Source organism: Taeniopygia guttata, chromosome 31, assembly GCF_048771995.1.
Source record: "Taeniopygia guttata chromosome 31, bTaeGut7.mat, whole genome shotgun sequence".
Classification (NCBI taxonomy): Eukaryota; Metazoa; Chordata; class Aves; order Passeriformes; family Estrildidae; genus Taeniopygia; species Taeniopygia guttata.
This window is the reverse complement of record NC_133056.1, coordinates 3,705,272-3,717,829: the sequence shown is the minus strand read 5'-3', so window position 1 is coordinate 3,717,829 and position 12,558 is coordinate 3,705,272.

Below are 12,558 nucleotides of genomic sequence, written 5' to 3'. Positions count from 1 at the left end.
TGACATGGCAATGGATGAACACACACCTTTCTTACCTAAAACGGCCTGTCATACAAGGAGGTGCTGCAGCTCAATATGTTCTCTATTTCATTCCTACTTTCTCACCTGAGTATTCAGCAAGTCCTCCTCCAACTCTGTAGCTAAATGGCTTTGGGAGAAAGACATTCCCTTCAGCACCTCTATCAAAGGCTTCCCCAAAATGAGGAGCTCAGGTTGGTTTTATCTTGCTCCCTATTTCTGCTTAGACACACCAGGAACACACTCTACTCTTGCTGTCACACAGCCACACCATTCACTAAAGCGGCCCCAAGAAGCCGCCGGTGTGGTGCTGATCACAGCGTGTCCAGTGCAGAGATGATAACAACAGAGAGAAGCCCCAGTCTGGCTGCAGGTCTCATTCCTGCTGCTCTCCAGAGGAAACCCTGGATCACAGCCTCTTCCCTACCAAGCACACACTGCTCCCACCATCAGCAGCTCAGAGCAGGACTGCCAGACACAGCTCTGTGCCAGCCTGCTGACAGAAGTGCTGTAGGCACGGAGGTAGGACATAAGAGGATGCTGGGCCCTGCAGCACTTCCTGCTCTGGCTGGGAAAAGAGCTAGGGAAAACCAGGGCTGTTTAAAGAGAATTCTTTAAGGTATAGAAAATATGTCTTTCATGCAGGGTTTTCCAAGATTCTTTCAAAACTTTTTCCTTGCCCTCTTGTATTGGCCATCTCTTGATTTTAAGCCTGACAAGTCCAAGGTATTCCCTAATGATTCCAAGTCCCCTCCTCACACATGGGATAGCCTGAATCAAAATGGGAGCCTAAATGCTGCTTAGGACAGAAAAACAAGCTTCCTACAAACGCCTCAGTACTGGAATTTGTCCTTATGCTAGACTTCCCTAAGATTTCTCTTCAAACAGTGGCACTGGCATTACCATGCATGATTTAGGTACTAGAGCTGCCATATCATCAAGAACCCTGCACAGACACAGCTAGGCACCAAAACCATGTCCACATCTTGTCCTTAGCAGAGTTTCCTATGCACCATGACAAACAAATCACGGGTGCAAGCTTGTTGCGGGCTTTGACATTGTAACCATCTTGAAAAGTATACAGGAATCCCATTAGAAGTACACACTTCAGGTTTATATGATGTACAGACAACACTAGTGCTTCATACCACAGCTTGGACACCAAGAGCAAGTGGGATAAAACATCATATATGGTAGAGAATGTTTAAAAATTCACAAAATACCTGAGCAGTTCTCGGTGGAGTGTTTCTTTCAGAAGGTCCCAGAGACAGTTACTGGCTGGTGCTGGTGGCATTTGGAGATGGAGCTGTTTTTCTGTAAGGATGGTCCAGCATTTCAGGTTACAAGGCAAAAATATCAACAGTCCTTGTTCTTTCCTCACAGCAAAAACAGACCTTCACTTCCTAGAGGGTTTTTTTGAAATGGTTGTTGTCCTGGCTGAACTTACTGAAAAAGGGTCACCTCCAATGTCTTTCTATCTCTTTCACTGTAGCCAGGCCAATCAACCCAAATGTCTTTGAAGAAATGTTCCTTCAGACTGAAAGAATTCTCATTTGCATCCAGGTTGGCTACCTAGGGGCAGACATTTAAAACATCAATATTCATTGCACCTAAAGGCAGACTACAGATGTAAAACTGGTAGTACAGAGCTAAAGCAAAGCTGAAAAGAAAATCATGCACCAGTTTTCCAGGACTTTTGTTTGATGTAAAGAACAAAGCAGCTGTCATGTAAGAGGCAACAATATTAAACAGGTGTGGTCCATTTGGGCTGTAGAAATTTGGATGTAAGTAAATGCCAAACTGCTGCAAGCATGGAGGAAATGGAGGCTATGAAAACCTCTCCCTGCACCAGGGATCCAGGTTTTTTGGTCTTTAAGGCAGCTTTGAGAATCAAGGTACACTATGCCAGAACTTCACCATTTGAAATACATGGAGAGACCAGGATTTTCCTTTCTGTTTTCCTTTTTTTTTTTGGAGTAGGACCTGAAGAACATCATCCCCATGAGCAAGTCCATATTTTTCCACTCTCAGGAGGACACATGCTGCCCTCTTGATTCACCCAGCTACATTGCCATGGCAGAACACAGCCTGGACCCGTAACGGGGCACGTTTTCATCATCCCATGAAGCACCACAGGATGTTGGCATTTGTCTCTGCAAACAGAACTGCTTTTCTTTCTCAAGTGTCTGCTCAGAGGAAACTGCAGCTTCCTATGGAACACTTCTAGGAGATAACCTACCTAGAGCTACACTTCAACAGCTTAAAAGGAACAAAGATGCCCAGAATCAGGAATTCACTTTTTAAAAGCAGAACTCAGGCTGTGTTGGAAGAGAAGGAAGGTTGTGAATAGAAGAGCTCAGCAAGTTCTCCCTACTGGTTTTTCATGCATAGCAAAAAACAACACCATCTCCCTATGAAGTTAAGAGAAATGTAAATAACAGTTTTCAGGATGTAGTGCTGTTCACACAGCCCTTTCAGAATGCAAACCAGTATCTCCAGGCAGTTCACACTGCAAACAAGAAAATACTCCTTCAAAATCTCCTTAAACATTAACAAGAACAAACAGAAAGGAGACATTTTTTTCATCTCTTACCCTCTAAGGAGCTGAGCTTTGAAATCTTATCATCACCTGTTTCGTAGCTATAAAGGAAATATTGCTACTTGATATGGTAATGCTTGCATAATTCAGCAACAGCCTACATTGATGGGGAATATTGAAAAAGGAAGGAAACAGCCACTGCATCCTTCAGTCCATGTGTGTGGGAATCCAGGGCTTCCCTCTGGCTGCCCTGGATTGCCTGGGACCCTGGCAGGGGTCAGGAACCCCCCTGTACAGAGCCCCCAGAGACTCTGTCTCTGATCTCTGTCCATGGAGAGGAGTTTTCAATCCTACAGGATGAATTACAAGCTTTGAGTGTTTGATAAGAGTAATAATTAAGTGTGACACGGGTGCAAAGGTAAAATTTTAGGTTTCTAGATTAGGGGTTCAAAGGGGACAAGATGGAGAAATTGGGTGTGTCTTGTCCTTTTCCTCCTTCTTCATGCCCTCCATGTTTCACTGTAGTGTTGGCAATTTTCTGTTGGTTTAGGCTGGGGACACACTGTCCAACGTAGGTGACAGATATTGGCACGTTATTGTAAATCCAGCACAGGTAGTTTCTGGTATTTAATGTTTGTACCATCCCACTGAGGGCAGAGCCCCACACGCTGCCCTGCAGGACAGAGCTGCGGCAGGGCAGCAGAACATGTTAGAGATAAACAGAATAAACAACCTTGAAACCAGCACAGACGAATTATGGCTTCTTCTTTGGCAACGGGGCAGAAAGACAGAGACTTTCTACAATCTCGGAATCACCAATACCCACAGATTCCGACAGATGTGAATCGTATGCATGGCTGTAATAAAGAAATACCAGTGGTGCTAAAAGGACAACTGGAAAATTATGAGAAATAATAGGTGCCAAGGAAGTCGACGACTCAATCCACACAACAGCAAAGCAACTCTGTGTTCAAAGTTGGGCCACCATCTTTATCATGTAGGATTTGCCTGGAACACCCTTCCCTGGAAGGCAATCCCCACAGTAGAAGCAAATACCATTGAGAGGCCACCAAGTCCCTTCAAATGAAATAGTGCCCTATGCAGCCACCAAAATTCTCTCCTCTGAAACTTGTCCCAGGGTATTTTAAGGACCTCAGCTAAGTGTTTCACCCAGTTGAGAGTTTCACCCTGTGAAGTTACTTCATGAAGCAGTTTACCAGTGCAAGGAAAAGAGGGAGGATTAAAATAAGGCATGAGAAGCAACAACATTACAAAGAATTTATCATTGCCAGCTATTCTAGAAGAACAACAACAAGGCCTCCAAAGTTTTGAAGGTTTCTTTTTGTCACATGGACTTGCAGTTGGGTGGAAACTGAGTAAAGTTGATGGGAAAATGCAAAGGGCATTTCCTAAGCTTCTCATTAGTTTCTAATTGAAACCCTGAAGTAAGACTGCTAAGAGTTAGCATTGCTGGCAGCAGCCCCAGGATCTCACCTCCTGAAGGATCTTTCCAAGGGACTCCTTGTCCTTTTCCACAACTCCCTCTCTCTCTAAGCAGGTAAGTAGCTCTGACTTCTTGTAATTCTTCAGAGCCAGTAAATGAATTACCCTGTCTCTGATGGGTCGTTGAGAAACAGCACTGAAAAGTCTCCGGATGTATTTTGCAGGGTTCATGGGCATCGTTCTCTTCCTGTCAGGCACAAGATCTGGAGAGCTGTGTGGGGCTCTCCTGAGCTCTGGTATTTTCACTTCAGTAAAGAAAAAACAGAAAATTAATTGTCAAACGGGGAGTGGGAGGAATCAAGGTAGTTGATGCAAAAGGATGTACCGAGACTGTGGAAACTCTATTTGTTCAGAATTTATAGATCAGTACAAATCCAGACAGTAAAGCATTAGGAAGAAACAGTCATTAAAAATACCGTGTTAAGGAGTGATACTGGAGGGGAGGTATTTATGGAAAACTCTTTATATGCATGGTGGTTTTTGTATTTCTCCAGTTTGTAAGCTCAAGCACTAAGCTATGTCAAGAATGATATGGACAGGGGGATTAAATGCTTCTTTGGCAAGTTTGACAACACCAGAGGTCTGGGATGCCATCCAGAGGGACATGGAGAACCTTGGCAAGTAGGGCCCTGGGAACCTCATCAGATTCAACAAGGCCAAGTGCAAAGAGCTGCATCTTTGGGGTTGGGACATGCCCTATCCCAGCTGGGCATGGATGCTGGGATGGGATGAGGAGCCTGGGATGAAGGTGGGGAGGACTTGGGGGTGCTGGTGGATGAGAGGCTGGGCATGAGCTGGCAATGTGTGCTGGCAGCCCAGAAAGGCAACCGTGTCCTGGGCTGCATCAGGTGAGATGTGGCCAGCAGGTCAAGGGAGGGGAGATGACACAGCAAGCAGTGTTTGAAACCAGGAACTCGTGCTTAGTGGCTGATGGAGACTTGATGCATATTGGTGAGAAATCTGGGAGCTTTGTCTCTTCCATCCCACACACAGAGACTGACCTTTCTTGACACGCTCCTTCAGTCTTTCAATGTAGGTCAAATTTTTAATGCCTTTCTCCACTTCCTGTTTCTTGGACCATGCCTCTCTGATATTTGTCTGCAAACCTAATTGCACAAACATCACACACTTCAATTATTTAGAGCACTGTAAACATGCCAGTTGTCGAGTGAAGACACCGCTAATGTTTTGAGGAGTTCAATCCAATGTGGATAGAGAAACTTCCCACAGCATTCAAACAAAACACCTCCTAAAACCATACCCCTGAATGACTTCTAACAAAAATTACCTGAAGCCATAAGCAAGCATTAAGATTGAAATTAGGTAAGAGTTCTTCACCCAGAGGGTGATCAGGCATTGGGACAGGCTCCCCACAAGACTGCTCATGGTACCAAGTCCACTAGAGCTCAGAAAACATTTGGACAAGTTCCACAGGCACCTGGTGGGATTCTTGGGGACAGAGCTGCACTTGCATATCCTTGTGGATCCCTTCCAAGTCTGATTCTGATTCTCTGATTCTGTGACAAAGCCCAGTCCCTAACTGGTACAGCATGGAGCATGTTGCAAAGGCACCCTGTACCCTAGCAGCAACCAGACCTGTCTCACCTGAGTTTCTCTGTGCCAGACTAAAGCCAAAGCGGCACCAAGTTCCACAATTGTCTCACTACTGCCAGTCCTCACACCCCAGTTACTGAATGCTAAATATTCCCTTAGGGTCTGTGTAGACCACCACCAAGAATCACACAAATCATCATTCACATGTGAAACAGCATGTCCCCAATGAGAAATGTGAAGTTTAGTTTTGTCTCTGCAAAAAGCCACCATGGCACTAGTTTAAAATGCTCTGCAGTAGGCTAAGGCAGAGCAAGAGCTGCACCTGCAGTGGCAGGGAAGTCCCTGCAGGCAGGTGACTGCAGCCACAGCCAGGTGAGAGCCTGCTTTCCTCAGGGCAGCTGGCTGTACCTGGCTCAGCTCACTGCTGCAGGCAGCACCACTGAGTGCCTGTAAGGGGAATGTGCACCTCGAGTCTGCCTGGAACCAGGCTCCTTGGGGAAACAGCATTGAGAACAGATTCATAACAAATGACATCACCTAAGCACCTTGTGCTTTGTGGGAAATGATGGAATCTGTGGGGAAGATGACGTCAATATCTTCCTTTCAATTGCCTTGAAAAGAACCCAACACAATGTTGCGGCAACACTCACTTATTAACGACCAAGAGAAAAAATTAAATCAAGCAAACTTTCCCAAGCTGACCTTATGAAATTCTCTATGCAACTTTTCAAGGTTGCATAGGTTTTCCCAATTAAATTTAAAGGATAATGACAGTGCCTAGATACTCCAAAAGCAAAACCTTAGCTACCAAGGCAGTGAATTTAGGTGCATGGAGTAGTCCAAGTCCATCCCATCAACCAGTATGCAAACAAGGAAGGACTAGCAGGTTTTCTCAGGGGAAAACAAGCCAGTGGCTAAATGCAGTGACAAGAGACTGCAAGGTTGACCTGAGGGCATACCACCTCCAGTCGAGATTTCTGAACACAAGAGATCCCCTGTCCCAAGAGTATGCTGCAAAAATGAATGACCAAGTTGAAAATCTTACCGACACTGAGCAAAATGTGAAAAACAATCATACCTCCAGCTGGGTTATACAAGTTGACATTCTGCACACTTCCATTGGGTGATGCCTTGCTGGCATTTGGCTAAAAGGAAAAAGATATTTTCTGTAAAAACTTCAGCCTGCTCTCCATCACTGCTGATTAACTAGGCCCTTTGTTTTAAACAAGAGCTGTATTTGCAAAGGTTTGCTGTCACATCACTAGAAAGGGCTGCTTTGACACAGTTCTCCCTCTGCAAGCAGCCGGCTACAAAACTGCCCTGAGAGAGCAACCCTCACTTGGCCTCTAACGCAGCCAAGCGTTCAAGTAGCAAGTCATCCTTTCCCAGTTGCCGGAATTTATAGGCACAGGCTGCCCTTGAAATCAAGTGCCTGAGTACAACTGAACTGGCCAGTGTCCAGCTAACAATCCAGGTGAGAGTGGTTCACAAAAATATAAGAATTTTGGACACGACCTGATGCTGGGATTTATTTGGTACTAAGGAAGCACATCTTGGAGTCAGCTCCAAGAAGAATTTCTCTGCATAAGGTGAATTTTGAGTCTCAACAGGCATGAAAGCCCTTTCTCTTGTCCTCAGCTCTAGATGCAGTTCTTTGCAGCTGTGAAATGGAAGCAGTTTATCCTAGGTTAATCAGATATAACAAAATTCGGGTTGCTTGTCTGATTTCATAATTTAATACAGAATATATCACATTCTGCGGGAGGTTAAAAAATCAAGTACATTTTTTAACGAAAACAACTACTGCCATCCAACTGCTACATTCTGTAGGCAAAATTGTCTGAGATAAAATCTAAAAAGCTATGATAAATGGACTGAAAGATGTGAATTAATTACCATGAGAAGGGAGACATCAATGCCAAAGAGAAGATAGAATAATACTTAATTGAAGAAATTATGTAATTTAGAACCAATGAAGATTAATTTTTTTTTTCTTTTTTTTTTTTTTTTTTTTGCTAAAAATGCTGAAATTTCTTTGTTTGGAAAAGCTTTGAAAACGGTGTGCATGTGGCTGGAGTTCTCCACTATGCATCACAGCTGAGCATAAATACTAAATACTAATACTAATAAATACTGTTAGAGAGTTTCCTTTATCCTGACATGTTCGGTGAGTGCAGTGCAAACATGGAACAATGAGAAATCCATGCATTTTATCCAAGAGCCATGCCCAGAGCATGAATTTCCTGAGTGTCCCAGCACTGAGAACATCTGACTTTCACTGGAACCTCCTCAGTGCAATCTCTGAGAAACACATCCATCAGAGAACTTCCCACTTCCACTGGCACCTCTTCCGTGTCATCCCTGTGAGTGGCTTCCCCCCGGGCAGCTGCCCCAAAGGGGCCCTTGGAGCACCAGTGGGGCCCCAGCCCTGCCCAACAGGTCCCGCGGGGTCAGCAGTGTTGAGAGTTTAGCTGAAGAATGGCTGCGCAGCAAGGGACACGAAAGGGTTAAGTTGATGAGAGTGTGAGAATACGTGACTTGTAGCATGAAAACTACGCCCTTGAGAAACAGATGTCTCCTGACAACCTTGAGAGACAGATACCTCCTAACAACCTTGAGAAACAGATGTTTTCTAACAACCTTGAGAAACAGATATCTCCTAACAACCCTGAGCATACAGGTGTCTCGTTATATGTGTTAATAGAAAGGTAACCAATCCTGAGCTTCGCTTCTGCAATATGTATGAACTAATTAGTGCTTGTATAAAGAAACTGTAATCGACTCCAATAAACTGAAACTTGTTGATCATAACAGCATGAAGCTTGTCTCCCGTGACAATCTCACCAGCACAGCAGAACCTGACACCAACACCATGGCCAAGCCCCCACCCGCTGGCAGCCCGCAGAGCCCGACACCTGCCCCTCACCTCTTGGTCCTGGGACCTGTGGGTCACCCTGACGGGCACGGCAGGGCTCTTGGGGGCCCTGCGGGACGCAGTGCAGACTGGGGCCCTGTGGAACGCTCTGGATCGTGCCCAGGCCCACAGCTCCGCCATCCTGCTCTGCCTCGGGTGCTCCGGCTCCTACATAGACACTGGTCCTGCTGAAGAATCTGCAAAATGCAAAATATTTGTCAGGAAAATGTGTTCTTTGATGTTTGTCCTTTGTGGCTTTCAAGGCCCATCAACAAGAAGGGAGGTTATTCCCATGAAACAAGAAGTAGCCAACGAGTGATGGCCAGGCCTTTGAAAGGCAGGTTACTTCTTGGCTGGATTGCCTTGTTGGGGTGCAGGGCTTGACAGGCTTCAGCTACCTCAGACACCGGGGAGGTTAGCAAGGCTTGGGAAGAAGGATGTACCACTGATGGTGGGCACAAAGAATGCAGATTTAGGGGCACAAGGACATTTGGCAGAAGCCCCAAGGAAAGGTACAAACTGATAAAGCCAATGCAGAAACTGCACTGAATCACCTCCTGTGAGGTAAAAGGCCATTCCAGCAGGGGCAGGCCATGGCCATGCGCTCCAGAAGCCATTGACATAAAAGAAGGGAGAGACTGAGCATGCAGACTAATGAACATGAGAAGTGAGAGGATCATTACCCAACAGCAGACAGAATGCTAATTATGAAGAGAACTAGGGAACTTGCAGTCAATGAACACTAATTCCTTTCTTTGCTAAAATGTAGAAATACTAAGACACTCTACTTCTTGGGGTGCTGGCTTTGTGAATTTGTCCCTGAGCCCCCCATTTCTGCACAGAACTGTAAATAATTACCTCCACTCAGTGTGTGGATCAGCCTCTTGAACAACGTGTGCTAGAACCAGCTAAACTGGAACAACACTCGCCCTCTCTCTGACACCTCCGCTCTCAACACAGCTGCTGAAGGGTCTGAGCAGTCCTGCTCTGTGCTGGTGACAATGGCCACGTGTCCTTGGAAACAGGGATTTTTTCACTGCTGTTTCTAGTAAATTGTTCTTATCTCAACCTGTGATCTTTACCTACTTGTGCTCTTCTATCCTCCTGCCACAGGAAAAGTGGTGGGGAAGTCAGTGAGTGACACCTGGTCTGAGCTGTATCAGTGTGAGCACAAAACTGGGGAATACCATTCCTACACTGCAACAATGTGGAAAAATCAATTTCCTAAGTTACTTTCCTTGTCTAGTCCTACAGGAAAATTAGCCTGCTGAAAAGCAACTGCTGTCATTGAGCTGAAAGCCTGCTAGGTAATTCCTGTTTTAAAGTACAGATTTAATAAAATTACACAGAAAGCAAAAATTAAATATTGATAAATAGTCTTTATAATAACATTTTAAATTTTTTTAAAATCTATGATGGGAGAAATTCCTGTGACCTTTTTTGGTCCCACAGTGACAAAGAATTCTATAAAGCAAATTACAACTGAATATTTTCAGCCTCTAAAAATAAGTTAAGCAAAATAGTAGAAAGAGTTACATCTGAGTTGCATTTCCAAAGCAGATGGTTTACTTTAATGGTTAAGGCTAAAGAATGGGAAATGAGAGAATCTGTGTGTTGAAAAAAACCCACCCATAATGGAACTGTGCAAATGCACACTGTTCCTCCCTGAAATGGAAAGTCTCATATTCAAAATATCATTGAAAGTTGAGGCCATGATTTCAAGAGATTGAATGGCAATCAGCTGTGTCATAAGTCATTAAAGAGAGCAGTACTGATCTGACTTCACAGGTGTCTGAATGAATGACAGAACAGAAAATCAGTACATTCCTAATCATGTTTTCTTGGATAAGTCAGATTTTCCAGAGGATTCAGAAAACAGGTTTGGGCTTGGTTTTTTCTCCCTCTAAAAAATGGCCATAAGAGTTCATGCTTTTGCTTAGTTCTGAAGGATCACTCTGCTACGATCAAGGGCAAAGATAGCAGATTCCAAAAAGATGGCCTTGATTTTCAGACTTTTCACAGACAAAATACCATGACAGAAAAAATTAAAATTCAGACACCACTTTGCTCTCCATTAAACCACAAACCCACACTCTGACCTAACCCTAAGCCTAAACCCACACCCTAACCTAACCCTAAACCCACACTCTACCCTAACCCTAACCCTTCTCATTAATACAAACACAGAAACACTGACAGCCTTGGTTGGCAGAAAAAGGAAAACTGATTTCTCGACAACTCATTGAGAGCAGTCAATGTTAAAGCCCCTGCCCTGGGTTTCACTGCCACTCCCCACCTGTGCCCATCCCTGCAGGGCAGGACCAGTATCAGGAGGACCTGTGGCAAGAGGTGGTGACAGTAGCAGGTCCCTGTGCCCGGGCAGAAGGCACAGCACCTCTGCTCCTGGCTGGAACAGCGGCCCCTTGCCCGGGGGGGACATGGTGTCCCAAAAAGAGGAGGGGCCTCAGCAAGAGGCCAATCCACCAGCAGCTCTAACAGGGCTCCTGCAATTCGTTATTCAAGGAAAAGGAAATAAATTGTCATTTCCCTCACATAGTCCCTAGATGCTGGTTTCTCTCCCTTCTAATGCCCTTCACCTTCCCCTCGTGCCCCGCTGTGGGTGACACCCCTGTGCTGGAGGGCACAGCCACGGGCCCCTGGAGTCCGAGGGCTATGTCAGCAGTGGCACCTCTTCCCACAGGAAATCCTGCTGCAGCTGCTATACCCTCAGCAGAGCAGATGCCAAAGGCAGAGCAGGCAGCAGGAGCAGCTGGTCTGTCAGAGGACCAAGCCCCTAACCTTCCTATCCAAATATCTGGATACGCAGTGACTCCACAAGCCGATGTAATCGAATTGGGGGCACTCCCCTGTGATGTTTCAGCCCAGAAAGTAGAACTAATTTCAGTCACTTGAGCTTTGGAATTGAGTAGAGGAAAAGGAGTTTACATTTGAACTTATTCAGAATACGCCTTTGGAGTGGTACATGCACATGGGACTTCTGGAAAGAAAGAGACTTTTTGACATATCAAAGCTCCAATCAAAAACGGAGAACAAATCTTAGGTTTACTTGAAAGTATCCAGAAACCAGAGGAAGTTGCCATCAGGCATTGCAGAGCACACCAAGTGGTTAAGACCAAACTGGAATTGGGGAAACATTTAGCCAACGAGACTGCAGAAAAAGACATTGTAGAAAACATATTAGAAAACAAAGTTTTCTTATGCTGTAAAATGAAATATAGGTATTCAGAAACTAGTTCCCATACGGAACTGTGTCTCAAGAAAAGGGGGGACTTGATAAGGACCATAGAACAGAGTGTTAGCATTCAGGAACACACATAATCACGGGATATGATTATATGCAGGTGCTTTTACTGAGAGCTCTGGGAATCAGGGGTACAGACCCAAATCTGACTCCGACATGGCTTTTGAGCTGAACGTATTTTCTATTCTATCGTTATATAACTTACATATTAATTATTAAACTTATATTGTTCTATTGTATACATTGACTTTATTCAAGCATGAGTTTCTCGTGATCTTTCTTAGGCCCCCGACCACAGTTTCTCATGATTATCTTATGATTAAACAGTAATTCTATTTAATTACTACACAATCATCATATCTAACAGTTATATCATTTATCATGTACTAGCTACACAGGTGCAGTTCTAGCAAAGTAGAAGGCCTACATGTACCTAGGGTATTTTTTTTTTTCAGGGCCTACTAAGCCTAATTTTTCTTTTAACCCTAAATCCCCATGATTTTAAAACCTTTTTACTATCACAACCATCATCAGCACTTGGGCGTGGCACAATTCGAGTGGCACAAACAGTGCCTTGAGGCCACTTCACTCTGTTATAAATGGCTAATGCAACAGTTGGCTCTCGCAATTAAGAGATTAATATTATATGTATGTTAAGGAAAGTTTATTGACTTATAGTTATGTAATTGTGATTTGTTGTTTAGATGTCCTCTGTTCACCCCATAGTCCATCTTCCCCACTCTGCATAGTTGCCAAGAGAGGGCCTTA